Raw genomic sequence first — 11,847 nt, forward strand, 5'->3', positions numbered from 1 at the left:
GTATTTTTCTGAAAGAAATTATCAATATATTTTTCTAATTATTCCTAAGTTGTTTTTTTTTAAAAAAAAAAAAAAAAGTTGGGCCTGTAAGATAAAGGCTCTTGTCCCGAGGTCTAACAGATTAACCTGAGCTTAATTCCCAGGGCCCCCAAGCTGGAAGGAAAGGACCAACTCCTGCAGGTTATCCTCTGAGCTCTAGACACATGCCATGGCATGTGCATGTGAGTGCTCCCCCTCCCCCCTCTCTCTCTCACACACACACATACATTATAAAAAACAAACAGACTGAATAAATTAGTAAGTGTAATTTTTACTTTTACTGGAGGGCTGGAGAGTGGCTAAGAGCACTTTTGTCAACAAATTAGTCATCCATTACTGAGTGGAAGAGAATCTTCTGGAGTGTGCCAACATCGTAACTTTTACCGGTGGATTTAGGTTGTTGGTGAAAATGTGCTAGAGCAGAGGTCTCAACCTGCCTAATGCTGTGACCCAACTCGTTAACACAGTTCTTCATGTTGTGGTCACCCCCAAGCACAAAATCATTTCTGTTGCTATTTTATAACTGTAATTTTGCTACTGTTGTGAATCGTAATGTAATATTTTTGGAGATAGAGGTTTGTCAAAGGGGCCATGACCCACAGGATGAGAACCAATGCACTGCCACGTGAGCTGGAATTTATGGGTCCATTCAGTCATCTCAGCAGAAGCTACAAATACAGGAGGCATCACACCAGCAGAAGCATTGCCAGCTATCATAAAATGGGGACAGAAATGAGAAGCAATGAAGACGGTGGCACTTCCAGGTTCTAGGTCAATAGTGATAGCTAGCTGTGAACATACATTATCCTACAGAAAAAGGTTGGTGGTGCTGCCATTGCCTCCTTGGGCCCAGGGTCATGGGGTCAGAGGTAGAGGCCACTGCCCTGGTGGTCTGGGAAGACAAGATCACTCCTGTAGCCTGGGATGAAGGAGCTTGAGGCTTTATAATCCAGTGGAATGTTCCAGTGGGAGTTAAGAATTGCTTAAAACCTTTGCCCATTTATTCCTTCCAGTTTCTCCCTTGTAAAGTGAGCCAGTCTATCATCTACCTGTTCCCTCACAGTACTTTGCAAACTGAAAACTTCATGTGATTTAAGAGGTTAGTAGCCAGGCAGAAAGTCAGCTTCTGGATGAATCACAGAGAGTCTCAGGCATACCTCATTTATACAATTTAATATACAACATTTACATGAGATTCTGCTGCTGGATGGGTTCAGACTTGGATTTGGAACATTGGGATGGAATTAATGTATTTTTCATGCTTATGATGGCCTACCATTTAAAGAGCATGAACTTTGAGTAACTGAAGCAATGGGCATTTGCTGGCCAGTCCCTTCTCACTCTGTTGTTGCCTTTGGCAAGAAAGCCCACTGTCAGTGACAGCAATGACTTTGGTCATACAACACAGAGAAATTACCTCTCTTTATTCAGTTAGTTTATCTGAGGTTTAGAATCATCAGATTCCAAGTCTTACTATTTTCTATTTTCTCAAGACCTACTTTTCCTTTAAATTATCACACTTCTTTAATGTGAATCCTGCCTACTTTTAGCACCATACTAACACAGGAACTCAAACTCTCAGCTCTCTTTACCTCTGGAAAATCCAGATCTATGCATGTCTGGGTCCTCTACCTACTATAGAAATAGAATGACTTCCTGAAAAGGCTGAGAATATCAACACTTGCCTTTATTTGCCCTAATCTCTATTTACCTTATCTGTACAGCTCCTTTAGATACCACTAAAGACAACCAATCTCAAATACACACACACACACACACACACACACACACACACACACACACACACACCAAATGTACACACTACACCATACATATGTGTGTACATGTGTGTGTTATATGTGTATACATGTTTGCACAACTCTAGGTAAATAGAAAACAATATGATTCCCATGGCTTTTGAAAAATCCTTGGAAATTTTTGTATCAGCAATTTTAAGTGAGGGTAGCTTATGGGTTTCCTTCTTGTGCTATTTTGGTCCAGTTTTCATACTAAAATAACAGATACATTTCTTTGCTCTCGGTGGCATGTGTTGGTGGTATGAGCATCAAATCTGGCTTTGCTATAGAGGCTTGTTAGACTTTTTGACAGGTGGCATGGAGATTTCTGACACAGATGAAACTGCAGACTGACTACCCACACTGGCTTTCACTTCACTCTGTTTTCTCACTATCCCCATAACTGGTTATGATTTATTCCCTCCAAAACTCATGTTGAAATTGAATTACTGTTAGAAGATGCTAAGCGGTATGAGCAATCTGGGCATGACGATGGCACATGTTTGTCATCCCAACAAAGGTTCAGGAAGCCGAGGAAGGAGGTTGTTGATGGCACGCTTCTTTTGTAATAACTTTCCCTTTTAGTGTTCTTCTAACTTTTCCTTGAAAGCATCGCTTACAGAATGTGTAGCTTTCCTAACTCATGTGTCCTGCTACTGAGATGGTTTGAAAATAACCGAAGTTTTCAGCCATTTGCATATTTAAAATAGTATTTGAGGTACTGGAAAAAATAGTTCAGCGGTTAAGAGTAAACACTGTTCTTGCAGAGGACCCAAATTCAATCCCGGGTTTCCTCAATCAAGAAGCTCACAACTGACTATAACTCCAGCTCCAGTGGATCCAGTAACCACTTCTGTCCCCCTCTGGTTTTGCAGTCACATGCAATACTCCCCCACCCCACACATACGCAAATACAAATAAATTTTCAATCAGTGTTTCATAGTAGAAGAGATGGGTATATCTGACAGTCTACAGAGGATTTCTACTTAAATTAATCTCTTGGTTTTGAGTTGTTCAATATTGTGGTGGGAAGAATGTAGAGAGAAAACATGAGATTATATTTGTACATTGTATGGAGAATAAGAATACTTCTGAGAGCTTACACACAGGGAAAGCAAATGAGGAGACTCCTATGATGTGTAACTACTTGCAGAGAACTGGCCCCAGAATGCAATTATTGACAGCACTTAACCACCTCATACTATTGGCTGTAATATGGATCTTGCCAGCAAAAGCAAACATCCAGTTTCTGGGGAGGTGGCACCCATGGTCCACCTCTTTATCTCCAAGATGAGTTGTATGGCAATGACTCTGATATTGAGATGGCTTGGACCATTCGAGCGATGCAGCATGCTAACGTCTGTTACAAACTGACTTCATCAGTTGACCCAGTTCCTGAAACTCACCAAAGTAGATGACCGAATCTACTCTGAGTTCCATGAAAATTTTGAGAAGCTCAGGGTAGGTGTATTGGAGCCAGAATAACTCAAATCAGAATCAGCTAAAGAGAAGTGGAGGCCATTCTGTTTAAAATTTGAAGGGACCATAGAAGACTACAACTATGGTATTTTGTTGCAACTGGATTGTTCCCAGGGCTACAATGAGGAGAACTCCATCTTTGCATCCTGGATTCAATTTTTTGCAATTGAATTGCTCAGAACTGAGAAGACTATAACAAAGCAGTTTCCATCAGTGTTCAGGACAAAGGAGAGAAAAGAGCTGACAATAAAGAAGACAAAGGTGAGAATGAACTCATAGTAGAGGAGAAAAAGAGGAAGGAGTCAGCAGAGGTGAAAAGTAGAAAACTAACCAGGAGGAGAAGAAGAAAGCCAAGAAACATGTGACTCATCTGAACCCTCAACTATCCAGTGCTACTTGCACAGTCCCCTTTGGTTTGCCCTTGGGCAAATGGAGAACTCAGAAAGACATCTTTCTAGATACTAAGAGAAGCTATTCTGGGCATAATAGCTTAAACACAGTGGAGTATAAATTTATTGTTGCTTGATACCCTGTTTTTTGGCTATAACTGTTGTTGAAGTAAGACATCTTGTAAATAAATTCCTTTTGGTTTGTACTATTTATGACTGACTTTACAAAGTATTTGCATTTATTTGACACTTCAAAAATTTCAAGTATATAATCTTATCACCGTGTCAAATATAAAACTGTCTGTCAATTCTTCTCACTGTTCTCAGTAATGAAGTTCTCTTAACTTGTTAACTTGTACCTGTTGTGGGGATTAGAAGTGTGTATATGAGAATTGATAGACTCAGCCAGGCCTCATGGTTCATACCTGTAATTTCCGACATCTGGTATCTCAGGCTGAAGTAAGAAAACTGCATGACTTTGAGGCCAGCTTGAGCTGTAGAGTGAGAGAGTTTGCCTCAAAAATAAATAGTTTAAAACAGAAAAAAAACTGTTGTGATATTTGGTTTATGATCTAACAGATAAAGCTTGCCTGAGGATCAGAACGCAGAGCTAACCACATTAGTTAGCCATAGAGGCCAGGCAGTGGTGGCACACACCCTTAATCCCAGCACTCAGGAGACAAACAGACAGATCTCTGTTAGTTTAAGTCCACCCTGGTTTACACAAAATTGATCCAGTCTAAGAGAGAAACAGCTCACACAAAGGTGACCCCATCACTTGGGATCAGAGGCTTTTAATCCCAGGACTAGGGAGGTGGAGATGGAGTGATATGATTAGGTGGAGAGAGGAATATAAGCCGGGAGGAGACAGGAATACAGTGCAGTCAGTGTGAGGCAGTCTGAGGATGCAGTCTGAGGAAACAGTCTGAGGACAAGATCACCTCTTTGGTCCGAGCATTGGTAGAGGTAAGAACTCTCTACTGTCTGGCCATTCTGCTTCTCTGATCTTCAGTTTTCACCCCTATATCTGATTCTGGGTTTTTATTACTAATACCAATTAGAATTCATGCAACAAAACTCATGCTATTTTCTGATAATGGCATGTTCAAAAATATTTTATCTTTAAAAGCTATATAAACTTCTGGCTACATTTAATATTATTGTTGCATTTTTCTTTAAAAGAGAATCCTAAAGAGTTTTAGGTGATAAACACTGAGTATTTATTCATTTTCAAAGTTATGTTTGAGTGTGAGTCCATTTATTTTCTTATATGATCACACAAGTATGTTTTGTCTATGCTCCCGAAGAAATTGAGGAAGAGAGAAGGGAGGAAGGAAGGAGAGAGGCAAGGAAAAGAGAGGAGTGTCTACAATCTCACCTAATTAGAGAAATACATTTGCAAAGTCATTTCACCTGTCACAGAGGTCACACCTGGCCCCACAAGGGTCCCATGACCACTGGAAAGCCAGTACCTCAGACTCTCAAGTTTCTGGCTGAGCCCAACTCATTCATTGGCTCCTGCTCCCTCTGCTGGTTCCACAGCTCAGTGGCCAACCTCTAACACTACTTGACACTCAGGAGGCAGCAAAGTCAAACTGCGCCCCAACCCTCCATGCTGATAAAACTTGCTTGTCACATAGTCAGTAGCAGACCAGCTATGGAATCAGTCATCCCACTATGTCGCCCATCCTTCACAAGTACCAAGTTCCCTAGATATTGGTGACATTCCTCATTGTGAGCTGGCTTGTTTCAAAGTGCATAGCCTATTATAACATAACATGCACATAATTATAGAAATTCTGACACAGTTATCTGAAAGGGTTTTGTTTTATTTTGTTTTTTTTTCTTCTTTCTTTCTTTCTTTTTTTTTTCCGAGACAGGGTTTCTCTGTGTAGCTTTGGAGCCTATCCTGGCACTCGCCCTGGAGACCAGGCTGGCCTCAAATGCACAGAGATCTGCCTGCCTCTGCCTCCCCAGTGCTGGGATTAAAGGCATGCGCCACCAACACCTGGCTTGTTTTGTTTTTTCAAGACAAGGGTTTCTCTGTGTAGCCTTGGCAGTCCTGGAACTCACTTTGTAGCCTCAAACTCACAGAGATCCACTTACCTCTGCCTCCCGAATGCTGGGATTAAAGGTGTGCACCACCACTGCCCAGCTGAAAGGTTTTTATGAATAAGTCTGCTACCAACCCCGATAGTAACAATACACAAAACAAAACAAAAATAAATCGCCCCAAAACATACAGAGCAAAACAGGCTGAACATCAAATAGTACCACTGCCCAGCTTCCTTTCTATGAAGGTCTAGAACCAGCTTTACCACTGTACCCTGACAGAAGCAAATCAGTGGTGGCCTGGGGCAGGAAGGTGCCTTGTGGGTAATAGAAATGCTATGGATCTTGACCGTAATGCTAGTTGCACTGGCAAACACATTCATCAAAAGTCACCACACCATTTTACATAAATTGTGCCTCAATAAAACTGCTGTTGATAGAAAAAAATCTGTTAGCCAGACACTAAATCCTAACCTGCTTTTTAAAATCTGAACATACCTGTACACATTTTATGTGTCTGGGTGCTTTACCTGCATGCATGCATGGATCAAATGCATGCCTAGGCCTGCAGAGGCCAGAACAGAGCATAAAACCCCTGCAACTGGAGTTACAGAAGGTTATGAGCAGTCATCTGGGTGTTGGGAAGCCCACTCAGGTCCTCTGCAAGAGCAGCAAGTGCTCTTAAACACTGAGCCATCCCTCCAAACCCTGAACATATCCCTCGAAAAAGAAATACTAGTAGATAGCTGTCTTATTTCAGTATTTAGCTACAAACTTCAATTTTTCCAGAACAAAATAACAGCTTAGACCCAAAAGGAGGGCTGGGAGGAGAGTCATTGCTTTCCTAGGCTCTCACAAAACAGCCCGTTCTACAGATACTACACCAATGGGTGAGATAAAAGAGCATTGTGGGCGGAGAGATGTATAGGAAGCTCTTCCTCTCCAAGTCACATATCTGTACATTTGTCCACAATGAGCTGGGGGTCTGACTGCCTATGGCAAAGGCCCAGGCAAGAGTAACTGAATGTATCCTCTGTGCCTTGCCCTAACAAGGTGGGCACCCTAGGTAGGGAGCTCTGCTGCTGGTCAGGACTGAAACCAAGAGCTTTTGTTCCCCTTTGATCTGGAGGACACACCTTTGGTATAGCCAGTGCTGCAGTGTGAGCCAGCTGCAGCTGCCACCTTGTAGAAACACCCCACCATGATCTATGCTGCAGGGTACCTTGTGTGGAAATGACAGCCTACATGGCCAGAAAACAACTATTTATATGACATTTAAATTAGGCTAGCAATATTTTAAAATGCACAGGAGTATTGGGTAGGCTATATATTGTTTTATATAGGGAATTGGTACAGCCATGGATTATGGTATATGCATAGGTCTTAAAGCCAATCCCTTCAGATACTGATGGTACTATGGTCCCAATATCCCCAAGAGATATACTTTGTTTCCAAAATTATTTGACTTATGATACATTTGGGAAGCATCCCCTGGGACATAGGCAATCTAGAACATTGGGTTACCTGAGTCAGATGAGAATTAAGAACATGGCATCTAAGAATGGACTCACAAGCTGATATGTAAACTAAGAACACCCAGCTCTACAGAGCACTTACTGTTCCCTACGCATTGTAATGACCTCTTCAATTCATTTAATTATTAGTGAGGTGCAATAATACTTTACCTTCATTTTATGCATGAGAAAACTAAGGCAGAAAGTAATGCAATAGTTTGACCAAGATTAATGAAGAGACAAAGCCAGAAAGCAAACCTGGCTTTTTATCTCCAGCACTCAAGCTTCCAGGAGCACTGCGGGGCCTTTACACACTGTGGGAAGAAATTAATGCATGTGGCCTGAATACTCATGCCCCAACCCTGCCAAATTCATATGCTTGGATCCTTCCCCCAGAGGTGTAAGGTGTGGGGGAGACTAGATTGTGGGGATGAAGTTTTCATGAGTGGGATTAGTGTCTATAAGTGGCCTCAGCCATGTAAGGCACGTCTTCCACTATATGAGGACAGAGCAGGAAGGCACCATTTCTCAGTGAAAAGGGGGCCTTCACCAGTTCCTTGACTTGGATTTTTAGCCTCCAGAACCCAGAGAAATAAATAGTATGTTTATGATCATTAAATAGACTCATCAACCCAAATTGATTAAACCCTGCATGTCAAACCCTCATTCAGAGTGGGTCTACGGATCAGCCAGATCAGCATCACCTGGGAGTTCAGTGAGACTGTGGAGTCCCTCCCAATCCTGCAGCTTTCAAACCGGTATTTTAGCAAGATCTTCAGGTGGTCCTTCAATGGTGGAGAACAGGACTCCAAAAGACAAAATCATAAGTTTATCTTGCTTTGCTTTGGTTTAAATCCCACACTGCTTTGATATTTGGTGACAGTTGTGGACTCTGAGCACAAAAACGTGCGTGGGATTTTGAAGATTTCACAGATTTGTCTTTAAAACCCTTTCTGTAGAAGTTTTAAGGTGTTGGGAGCCAGCCTTTAGGGTTCTCATGAATTCTTACATTTAATCTCTTATACAAAGTATTGGTAAACTTGAGAAAGTTAAGCAAGCTGCCCTAGTCATAGCACGAAAGTGACAGAGAATCAACCTAGACATTCTGCTGCCAGGGTCCAAGCTGTTAGGGGTGACCCAGCTACAGGAACCCTGATGTGCATCCTGGTGGATCTGTCTCTGAGAAGATCATCTCCTGTGCTTACAGCATATTTTTACAATACCCTGATGTGACAGTATGTAAGGGTCACTTTCTACAGGGAAAGTGGCCCAGGTGGAGCCTACCAGTCTATGTAATGAGAAATGTCCATTTCAGATGACCCACATATCTTCTTGGTTTACTGCCAATCTGCACACTTTCAAGTAGTGTGCCAACCCAGTTCTGTCATCTGTCATATTAGTCTACTTAAACCATGTGGGCAAGAAGATTTTACTCTGTGGACCACGCGATGCACTGGTGATAGCTTCATGATTCTCTGTATTGAAAGGGAGCCAGGTGAGGGCCATGACTGATGAGGCCTGCCTGCCCCCCAGTGGCACGGGGGAGCACAGTAGTAGGGATGCATCACTGTTTAGTTCTCTTGGATTTCTAATCCTTCATCTAACATGCCTGAGAAATATAACTTCTGATGCATAATCATGATTCCTACTGGATAAGAAACACCCTTACTTAAGGACAGGCAAACTATCTGACTCATGGAGGATTGTGAAAAAGTGTATACAACTTGAACACTTGAACACTTGTATTTATTTATTCCTGTGTGTGTGTGTATGTGTGTGTGTGTGTGTGTTGGTTTGTTCTCTTGACAGTCTAACGTATCACATGCTTATCTTGAACTACTGATCCTCCTGACTATCTCCCAAATGCTGAGACTACAGGTATATATGCCACCACGCTCAGCTAACATTGTTATTTCCAATTCAAGCATTTCATATATATGTACAAACCAATTTCAGATTTTATCTTTGGATTCTGTTTTTGGACGCCAAGGGCAATTCTTCTTTAAGACACTCGGTAGCATAAAGTCTAGGTTCAGGGTATGTCATTTGCTTCTGGCTCCAGTCTATTGGAGCACCGTATGGGGGTTTGTTTTCATACTACTGCCTTTAAAAATCACAGTCTTCTAAAGAAATATAATAGTAACATCTTTATAGATTTAGTTTGCTGGTTTAAAAAATGATTTTTCCAGCTGGGTCTAGTGGTACAGGTCTGTAATTCTAGCTGTTTTAGAGGCTAAAACAGGAAGACTGCAAGTTTGAGGCTAGCCTGGACTACAAAGTAAGCTCAAGACTAGCCAGGTCAATTTATTCTTGAAACAAAAGGTAAAAGGGGAGAATGTGGAATATTCCTTTATACTGTGTGAATATATGTCACTTGTCACTATGGTTGGTTTAATAAAGAGGCTAACTGGCCAATAGCTGAACAGATAGCGGTGAGGGGGGACTTGCAGACCAAAAGAGAGCACAAAGAAGGGGAGGAGTCTCAAGGTCATGAGGAAATTCAGAGAAATTAAGATGAACTTGCTGTGTTAAAAAAGAAGGTACTGTCACATGGCAGAGTGTAGATAAGAAATCTGGGTTAATTTAAAATGTAAGAGTTTGCTAGTAACAAGTCTGAGCTATTGGCTGAGTGTTTATAACTAACATTAAGTCTCTATATGTGATCATTTGGGAACTGCCTACAGTGGAAGGTTAAGGTTATAAACTAGCGGTGAAGTGCTTTCTTAGCATGTACAAGGCCATAGGTTCTCTGAGAAGCTAGTAAACAAGGAGGAGCCTAAGAGAGACATACATGGTCCCCTGGAGAAGGGGAAAGGGATAAGATCTCCTGAGCAAATTGGGGGGGGGAGAGGAGAGGGAACTAGGAGAATGAGAAGGGGAGAAGGAAAAGGGGTGAGGAAGACATGATGGGGCAGGGATGTTGAGTTGAGGGAAGAACAGAAGAGAGCAAGATAAGAGATAATATAATAGAGGGAGACATTATAGGTTTAAAGAGAAATCAGGCACTAGGGAAATGTCTGGAGAGCTACAAAGATGACACCAACTAACAATCTAAGCAACAGAGGAGAGGCTACCTTAAATGCCCTCTCCTGATAATGAGATTGATGACTAATTCATATGACATTGTATAGCCTTCATCCAACAGCTGGTGGAAGTAGAAGCAGACACCCACAGCTAAACCTTGAACTAAACTGGAATCCAGTTGCAGAGGAGGACTGATGAGCAAAGGGGTCCATGCCAGGCTGGTGAAACCCACAGAAACAGCTGACCTGAACAAGGGAGCGCTCTTGGTCCCCAGACTGATACCTGGGAAACCAGCATGGGACTGATCCAGACCCCCTGAATGTGGGTGTCAGTGAGGAGACCTTGGAAATCTATGGGACCTCTTGTAGTGGATCAGTACTTATCCCTAGCATAGGAATGAACTTTGGGAGCCCATTCCACATGGAGGGATACTCCCTGAGCCTAGACACAAGGAGGTTGGCCTAGGCCCTATCCCAAAGAATAAGACAGACTTTAAAGACCCCCCACCCCCGATGGAAGGCCTCACCCTCCCTTGGGAGCCAAAAAGGTATGGGATAGGTAGGGTGTTAGTTTGGGTAGGGCAGGGAAGGAAGGGAAGGAAAGGGACCTGGGATTGACATGTAAAATAATTTTCTTTCTAATTAAAACAAAACAAAACAAAACAAAAGGCCCTAGGTTCAATCCTTGCTACTGGCAAAATTAGCTTTCCTATCAAAGCAACTTTCCTGGAAAATTTATTTTGTAATCCTAAGCATTTGAAATTGTTCTTATTGAAATAATCCCTTTCTTTCCCTTCCACAGAGTTATTAAGCCATATACTATTTAATCAAATCATGTAGTTATAGGAACAAGTGCAATCAGTACAAAGAAATTTGGGGACAAACACAAGTATGTGTTGGCTAATCTATGACTCAGGCAGCTGCAGAAGGTATGAGCCACCATGAGTCACAGAGAATCTGAGAACATTAGTCACCCTGGTGAGTCAGGCAAATAATGGCCAATTGGAAGAGGTTTTTTTCTTATTTACTTAATATATGTGTATGAATCTGTGCAAGTTTCTTTGTACCACATACATGCATGAGCCCACAGAGGCCAATCCCAGGTCTTCTACTAGAGTATTAAGTGCTCTTAATTGCTGAGCTGTTTCTTTACCCCTAAAGAGGAAAATTTCTGTTAGAGACATCAAGCCACGTCCTCTCTATTGAAGTTTATTTTGTTTTGTTTTTAAGACTGGGCGATATTGAGTCCAGTCTGATGAGTCTACCTGACCCAGCATGCAGGCACCACATCCAACCTCTAGGCCTGGCCTGGGTCACAGATCCTGTATGCCAGACTTGTCATTAAGTCCTCTGACCCTAGCTAGCATATACCGCATCCAACATCTCAGCTAGCCCCAATAGAATGATTCTTTTTATAAGTTACTCTGTAGATACACATATATATATATATGTATAATATATATATATTAAATATATTTATATATATATTAAATATATAATTTAAATTATCCTGCTTGGGGTTATAAACTTCCTCCAAGAACCATAGACTATCTAA

At 41.7% G+C, this 11,847-nt stretch overlaps 1 pseudogene; it reads left to right on the top strand.

Annotated features, from left to right (window-relative positions):
- The first annotated feature begins 3,050 nt into the window (after positions 1-3,050).
- On the top strand, positions 3,051-3,636 carry LOC113834771 (annotated as a pseudogene).
- The last annotated feature ends 8,211 nt before the right edge of the window (positions 3,637-11,847 follow it).

This window comes from Cricetulus griseus, chromosome 3 (genome assembly GCF_003668045.3).
Source record: "Cricetulus griseus strain 17A/GY chromosome 3, alternate assembly CriGri-PICRH-1.0, whole genome shotgun sequence".
Taxonomy (NCBI): Eukaryota; Metazoa; Chordata; class Mammalia; order Rodentia; family Cricetidae; genus Cricetulus; species Cricetulus griseus.